This window comes from Astatotilapia calliptera, chromosome 10 (genome assembly GCF_900246225.1).
Source record: "Astatotilapia calliptera chromosome 10, fAstCal1.2, whole genome shotgun sequence".
NCBI classification, from domain to species: Eukaryota; Metazoa; Chordata; class Actinopteri; order Cichliformes; family Cichlidae; genus Astatotilapia; species Astatotilapia calliptera.
The window spans coordinates 4,525,568-4,534,295 of record NC_039311.1 but is presented as its reverse complement, the minus strand read 5'-3'; positions in this window follow the sequence as shown (position 1 = coordinate 4,534,295).

Here is an 8,728-nt window from a genome sequence, read left to right as displayed (position 1 = left end):
TTCAATTTTATTTATATAGCGCCAAATCACAACAAAAGTCGCCTCAAGGCGACTGATGATCATTGGGATCATCAGAAGAAGGTGTGATTGGGCGGTCATTCAGTATAGCCTCCACTTCACAAAAAACTGTATGCAAGGTTTCATCATCTAGTACTTGCTGGTTTGTGATAGAGCATAATATTCTCTTTATTTCTTGCACCAAGCGCTCCCATACTCCACCATGATGGGCCCCATAGGGCGGGTTAAAGGTCCACTTTATGCTATCCTGTGCTAAGCCTTTTTGGATTTTACTTTGGTTTAGCTCTAACATAGCTTGTTTTAACTCACGATTCGAGCTGACAAAGTTGGTTCCATTGTCTGACCGGATTTCTTTGACCTGTCCTCTGCGGCAGATGAATCTCCTGATGGCATTAATACAGGAGCCTGTATCAAGAGAATGTGCCACCTCAAGGTGGACTGCACGACAGGTTAGGCATGTGAAGAGAACTCGATATCTCTTAACAAGACTCCTGCCTCTCTTTACTTCTATTGGTCCAAAATAATCAACACCAACATAAGTAAATGGTGGAAGATCAGCTGAGATTCTGTCAATAGGAAGATCAGACATTTTCTGCTCACCTGGCTTTTGCCGTTGTCTTTGACACACTATGCAATCTCTGATTATTTTTCTAGCTGCTGAATTAGCATGAGGAATCCAGTACTGACGGCGAAGTGTTGAAAGCATGTGATTTCTTCCTCTGTGACCAATCTTTTCGTGAATATGCTGAAGAATAAGCTTTGAAACGTGGCTTTCTTTTGGCAAAATTGCAGGATGTTTTGTTTCCTCAGGTAAATCCGCTTTGCTCAGTCTTCCACCCACTCTCAAGACACCATTAGCAACTACAGGATCAAGCTTATACAGATGACTTGACTTCCTTACAGTGCCAGAGTTTAGGGCAGTCATTTCATCAGCAAAATGTTTTCTTTGCACAAAGCTCACTATAGCTTCCTCAGCCTTGGACAAATCCTCAGTTTTGAGCAGAGTGTTCCATTTATCATCTTGCTTAACACTTATTTGACTTCCACAGTGCGTGCCCAGCAACTTCTGTCTTTTTCTTGTTTGCAGTTTAAGTCTTTCTTTTACTTTCAGGATCCATGCCACACACCTTTTTAATTTTGTCCAGCTGGAGAAGTACAACAGCAGCTTAGTAGTGGGACACACATCTTCTTTCAGCACAGCTGCACACAACACTTCTACTTCTGGGTCAGCTTCCAAATGGACAGATACACAATTCATGCCTACAGGCCAGTGAACAACAGGTTTACTGAGAAATTCTGGACCATTGATCCAGGTGGAAGATTTCAGGAAACAGCCAACTGTCATTCCTCGAGAGGCTGCATCAGCTGGATTCAGCTTTGAACTGATGTACCTCCACTGCTCAACTTTTGTCAAAGCATGAATGGTGGAAACTCTATTAGCTACATACGTTTTGAACCGTGTGGTTGTGTTTGCAATGTACTGTAGCACAGTTGTGCTGTCAGACCAAAAGACTGACTCACTCAGATTAAGATTGAGTTCAACTGATAGGCAAGGCAAGGCAAGGCAAGTTTATTTGTATAGCACAATTCAACAACAAGGTGATGCAAAGTGCTTTACAGAGACATTAGAAACAAGAACAAATAAAAAGCAGGATTTAAAATTGATTAAAACAAGCAAATAAACTAACTAACTAATTAACAAACAAACAAACAACAGTATATAAAATCAAAACAGATAAAATCAGAACAGTAGATAAAATCAGTAGTTAAATGTAAGTTTTGAAATTTAAGCTTAAAATGATAGCATTTTGTCCAAGCGCACAGCTAAAACTGCAGCAGCCAGCTCAAGACGTGGGATGGTGACTTGTTTTAACGGCGCCACCCTTGCTTTACCAATAATAAAGGAAACACACACTTCCTGCTTGCTATTAGATAGCCTAAGATATGATACAGCACCATACCCAGTTTCACTGGCATCACAAAAGTGATGCAGCTGAGCACTTTTTATCTCCCCAAATCCTTTGGGTGTGACACATCTACTAATACTAAACTTGTTAAGAAGAACTAAATCCTCAACCCATTTTTGCCAAGTTTGTGCCATTTCTGCTGGTATTGTCTCATCCCAGCCAAACCTCAGTTTACATAGATGTTGCAGAATTTGTTTTGCAGGCAGAATGACTGGAGCTAAGAAACCCAAAGGGTTGTAAATGGAGCTGACATTGGACAGAATACCACGTCTTGTAAGTGGTTTGTTCTTGTTCACAATACTGAATGTAAAAACATCACATTCAATATCCCATTGCACACCGAGAGCTCTTTCTGTGGGTAGCTGAAGGTCCAGCATCTTTACACCTGTGGCTCTATTTTCCTCCGGGATCTGACAGAGGACAGAGCGATCACTACATACCCACTTATTGAGCTTAAATCCCCCCTTGGCACACACTTCAGTAAGCTGCTGATAAAGTGAGATGGCCTGCTCAACAGACTGAGTAGATTTAAGACAGTCATCTACATAAAAACTATGCCTGATTGTATGTATAACCTCCTCTGGGTACAGATGTTGGTTGTCATCAGCAGTCTTTAGTAGTGCATAGGTGGCACAGCTGGGGGAGGATACTGCACCAAAAATGTGGACTAGCATTCTATGTTCCACCAGCTGTTTTGTGATGTCACCATCGGGCCACCAGAGAAAACGTAAAAAGTTTACGTGTTCCTCAGCTACTCTGACCTGATGAAACATCCCTTTAATGTCTGTCATAAGCGCTATTAGACCCTGCCGAAAGCGAATCAGCACACCTAATAAAGTGCTAGTCAGATCTGGGCCTTGTAATAGCTCTTTGTTCAGTGATGTTCCAGAAAATGTTGAAGCACAATCATACACAACACGCAGTGTTTTCTTGCGGGGGTGGTAGACCCCATGATGAGGTATATACCACACCTTTCCTTCCTCATTCTTCAACTGTTCTTGTGGTATGATTTCTGAATGTCCCTCCATACTAACATTGTGCATGAATTCTTTGTATTCTTCAAAGAATAACTGATCCTTCTGAAGCCGTTTTAGCAGATATTGCGCCCTCTGCTGAGCCACCTGCTTGTTGTTTGGCATTCTTACTTCAGGTTTACGAAAGGGTAATTTCAAATAATAATGGCCATCCTTAAGTACAGCTGACTCTGACATTATGTTCATGAACTGTTTATCTTCTACAGACATTTCTGCACGCTCATTACACTGGTTCTCCACAAAATCTTGATTATACTGCTTAACCAGCATTTCCTCTAAACTACTTATAGAAATGCGGTTTACCTGGACAAAGCTAGCATCATGCTCATCCTTGTCACTACCCTGATTGAGTGGCCCATTGACAACCCAACCAAGACGAGTTAGCACAGCATAGGGTCCATTACCCTCACTGTTAATGATTCTCCAAGGTTCCAGCACTTTGGGAGAATTTACACCAATAAGCAGCCCAATGCCAGCATTTATCGGTGTCAACTCAACATCCTTTAAGTAAGGCCATTTTCTTAAGTTTTCTTCTTTAGGGATATTTTCTTTAGTGACAGGAATAAACTTTTGGGTGTACACAACAGGCAACCTCAAATACTCATTCTGTTTCAAAGCAGCTACTTACATACCAAAAAGTTTATAGCTACTGGCCTTTCCTGACCCATAGTCTTTAACATGATTTCCACTTTTTTTCCAGATGCATTTAACTGCATCATCAACGCCTCAGTGCAAAAAGTTGCGGATCAAGAAAGGCGTAAGCAGAGGAGGAGCCAGACATTTGAAACACCCGGGGCTTAGCCCTAAAGGGTAGTATGCATGTGGGATTTTTTTTTTTTTTTTTGAGGGGGGGTGTAGAAATGACTGAAAGATTAATAGGCTCTGTTTTGAGTTTTGTTCAAAAAAGAATGACTTCATATAGGGAAATATATATATCACACATGCAGGACACCTTAAACTAGTTTTTTAATTGAGCAGCAAGACAGAACGAAGTCGGGGCTGTATCAAGACACAGGGACTAAACCCCAATTCAACCAGACCCAGAACTGATCCAGAATTAAAACAGGACTACAACAGTTCAAAAGCAGGATTACTGAGGACTTAACCAAGACATAACCACAATCAGAACTAGATGATAGTAGCACTAAAAATCATCATAGACCTGCACTACACTTATTTATTTAATTCTACCAAAGTACAATATTTAGATTGAGAAAAGTTTATATAATTATTTAGCCTTGTTGTGCAAACAAGCCTGCAGAACTTAATAAATATAGAATTTGAAAAATAGCAAACCTAAAAAGAAACACTAGGTACGAGATACATGAGTACCTATGATACAGTGATACTTTTAGTAAGCAACCATTTGACTAACATGTGTGTCTCACCTGCTCTTGTTCATCTCTGTTCTGTCCTCAGTCTCCATCTCAATCTCTGTTCCTCTCTCTCCCTCTTTGTGCTGACAATCATCAAATATACAGTTGAAACCAGATATTTACAAACTCTTCAGATCAAAACACAAACACTTTTGTTAATTGTAACATCAAATCAGACTAAATGTTTATTTTTTTAGATTGATAAATATAAAAACATATTTGTTAACTTTAAGAGTAAAGAGAGAAACTGTCTGTGTTTTTTAATTTGAAATGGCACCAAATTGTATTCAAATTGAGCCACACTTATGGAGCTCCACGATTCTTTTCCTGGTGTTTTGGTTGACATCTCTGGATTTTCCCATATCACAGAAACAGCCTCTGTGTTTTGCCTTATATGCATCCACAGCTGTGCCACCAATTTACTCACATGGACTCTACTAACCTATCAGAAGCTTCTTCAGCTCAGAATGGAATCGTCTGGAGTTTTCTTATTAATTAACAATAAATTTAGTGTACATGTACTCCTAAATTTAATGAAAGTGATAAAAAATAGACAGCTCTGTCTCTCTTTATTCTGACATTTAACTAATTCAAAATATATTTCAATATTTATCTAAAACAAAAGTTTACTCTAAATTGATGTTGTACAGTAAAAATGTTTTATGTTTTCTCCCTAAAGTGTATGTAAATATCTGGTTACAAATGTGAATATCCTGCTGTGTACTGAAATCCCTCTTGTTTTGCATAGAAATATACTGAACAACATACAAAGCATAATATATAAAATAACATTTACCTGAGTTTTTTCTTTGAAAGAACCCTCTAATGTCCATTCTTATATTTCAGTACATAACTGAAACCGAATTAGTCGGGGAGGGTAAGAACTGAAAATATGAAATAAACACACGTAAGCTAAGACTCTCTAAAAAATAGCATTTGTTCGGCTTTTCATTTCGCCATTTGTTGATTCACTTGAAGAGCAAGTAAAATAATATTGGTCAAGTGATCAGTTTCATATCAATCTTTCGTGATGCACCGTCATATTTACATTATTTGTACGGTACGAATGATTTGCTTTGGTACCTGCTCAAACTTAAGCTCTCCTTAGTATGGCTGGCTCCGTCTCTCCAACAGCGCACTCACGGGCAGCAGCTCCCCCCGCCCCCTCGCTCAGTCGCTTAGTGCCTGAGCTTGGATCATACCAATATCAGGGGGGGATTCACGCACAGTCGTAAATTCCCACAGTGTGCACTATGTGCTTCGAATATTGTGTGTACTTTTTGTTTTATACAGTTGTCAGCTAGGCATCTAACTATGAAAAAATTACACTCCAAAATACCCCGGGCTTCTGACAAAACAACCCGGGCTTAAGCCCCGTAAGCCACCCCCACGCTCCGCCCCTGGGCGTAAGTCTCCACAACCTTCGTCCCATTTTCCAACTTCACTTTTACTGGAACAACTGACAAGGCACATTCATTAGACCCGGCCCCAGTATGGCTACCAAAGTTCAAAGAAACAAGAGCATTTGAGACTGATGATTCTTTACATTCAGCTTTAGCTGCTTGCCACTGCCGTTCTTTTGAGTCTATGTGAAGAACAGTAGGGTGATTTTTGTTACAGGTGTGGCACGTCAAACGATGTGGACAAGCTTTACTCATGTGGCCTCTCTTTAAGCAACCAAAGCATAAACCTTTACTCTTAAGGAATGTCACCTTTTCTTTGTTGGCTTTTAGTTTGAATGAATTTTAGTTTGAATGAGTCACATACGTATCTTCATGGTTTATCTGAATCCATTCCGGTTTGTGTTTGTCATTGATCTGTTCTGAAACTACAGCAACAGAAGTAGCAAAGCTACTGCTTTTAGTTTTAAGCGGTGTCTTTGATGGTTTTGAAGCTATCTTTTCTTTTGTGTTTTGACTCTCTCCAAAAACAGGATCTAATGCAGCTCTTGTTTGCTTTTCAAGAAAATCAAGAAGATCTTTAAATCCTGCTCTGCGATCGCACTTTTCTGTTATATCAACGATTATTAGTCGCCATTTATCACGAAGTCTAAAAGGCAACTTTGAAACAAGAATCCTCATATTGGTTGAATTTTCCAGCTCATCAAGAAACCCAGCTTCATCCATTGTGTTGAAGCAGCTTCTTAGAAAGAATGTGTAAGCACGTAATGCTGAAGCATCATCAGACTTTAAAACTGACCAGTGTGGAGCAGGGAAATTATTTTACTGCTATTGCTAAATAATTGTCATCATTACCATTGCATTAATAATATAATCTGGAGTTTATATTGCATTCAGATGTTTAAACAGTGTGTGTCTTTCAGAAAGACTAAGTTGCAGGCTGACAGGAAGTTGCAGGTTTGCAGAGTGTGCCTTTTGCAGAACTGAAACCGAAAGCAGAGTCTAAGTGCAGGTTATTTTGAGGAGCATTTGAGGACGAGACACAGACAGTAGGAGGTGAAGAGGTGACACAAAGAGCATGTGAGGTCAACACATACACACATATTAGTTAGACTTATTTAGAGGAGAGATCAGTTATGTCTCGACAAGAAAGAGGAACAATTCACTTTAAGATAACGGAAAGTACCAGCCATGAAAATAGAAGATGATCTTCTAGGTGAAAAGTCATTCTGGTGTTGATCTGATCTATGTATAAAATGTATCTGTGACGCATGAAGGGGCGTCAGTAAATCAAACCCTGATGCTATAAAATATCTGTTCATGCTTTGATTAAGTCGAGGACTACTGGCTGTCTGCGTACAGAGTGTCTTCCCACGCGTGTATTCATTAAAATCATTGTTTGACCAAGATCTTCTGGACCAAGGCTGGTTTGTACTCTCCTTCCTCAATTTTGAACCTTAACACCAGTTAAGAGCCTTGTCTATAAATGCAGACGTTATCTTTGCTCTGTTACCAAAGTTCCACTCAAGCTGCCTTTTTGCCTCAACATAAGCTGTCTGTGGACTCATGTGCATACAACTTCTCACTAAAATTCTGGGCTGTCCTGTAGTAAACTGTTCTAAATAATAAAGCCTATCCTGCATATTATCAGTTTTAGTCTCTATTCCTTGTTCAAAAGCCTTAAGAAAGGATCTAAAACGCAACGGATCACCACCAAAAACAGGAATGTCTATAGCTGGAAGCAGTGACAACCTCTGTTGGTTTACAAGCATCTGAGTAATTTCACTTTGCTTTGTCATAATCTCTATTAGGGCACTGCTGTGAACATCAACCTGTGAAGAGATTGGCCTTGGGCTTTCCCCTTCTGGTTTGACCTTAGCAGGTGCATGTGTCTCTAGGGGCATTGACAAAGGAGAATGAACTAAAGGGGCTTTCTTTGTTCTTGGAGCCTTTCGAGCTGTAGCAGCAGGTATGAACTCAGTAGATGTTCCAGAAGGCGCTGTAATCCCGCCTTCTGATTCAACCTCAGCCCTGGATGCAAGGCTCTGCCGATCCTGAGCAGAGGTGAGAATTTGCCTTTTTGCATCAGCCTTAACCAACTTAGTTCTTAGAGCCAATGCTTCTTTTCTTGCTTTTAATTGAACTTCTTCCAGTTCGAGCGCATGTTTTTCTTGCAGTGCGTTCACCTCCGCTTTTAAAGCGGCTCTTTCCACTTCAGCTTCCATCAGCGCAATTGAAGCCGCACGCGAGCTTTTACTCCTTAAACTTAAGGCTGCAGTAACATTACTGGGCGCTTTACTAGAGCCCTTGCTGCCAGGTTTAGCAACTCGTTCAGAAATCATGTCGCTCGCTTCTTGCGCTGTTTGTGAGACACTATCATGCGGCGCAATGTCACTGTCATGAGATGCTACCTTTGATTCAACATTAGAGGCTGCAACTTCATCCTTTTGTGGATCAGGGTCTGCATTTATCCAAGTGTCGATTTCATGCAGAAAGTCTTTAAAACTGATCAGCTTAGGTTCATACCAATCGCTGTGATCTGTTTCCTTTTCATCATCGTTCAGCAATTTTTGAACTGAAGTCTGTAAGTCCATAAACTCTCCCAAATAATCGTTAAATGTTCTCATGTGTTCATCTATGGAGGCTTTTGATTCTCCAGCATCAATGAGAGCATTAATGTCATTTCGTTTTCTTGTCAGAAAGCCAAGCTTCGCTCTGCGTTTTTTAATTAAATTAAAAAGCTCTCTTTCTTGTTCCTCCATTTTAACCAGAAAATTCATTTCACAGGGTCCAAAAGATAATTGTTTAATACAAATGTTTCATGTTGCAGCTCAGCATCTCGGTTGATCCAAACAAAGTTTCGCATTTACTCACAAACTTTGCGTCATTTTTTCAGTCCATTCTGCGAAGATACAATCTTCCAAGTCCAATCT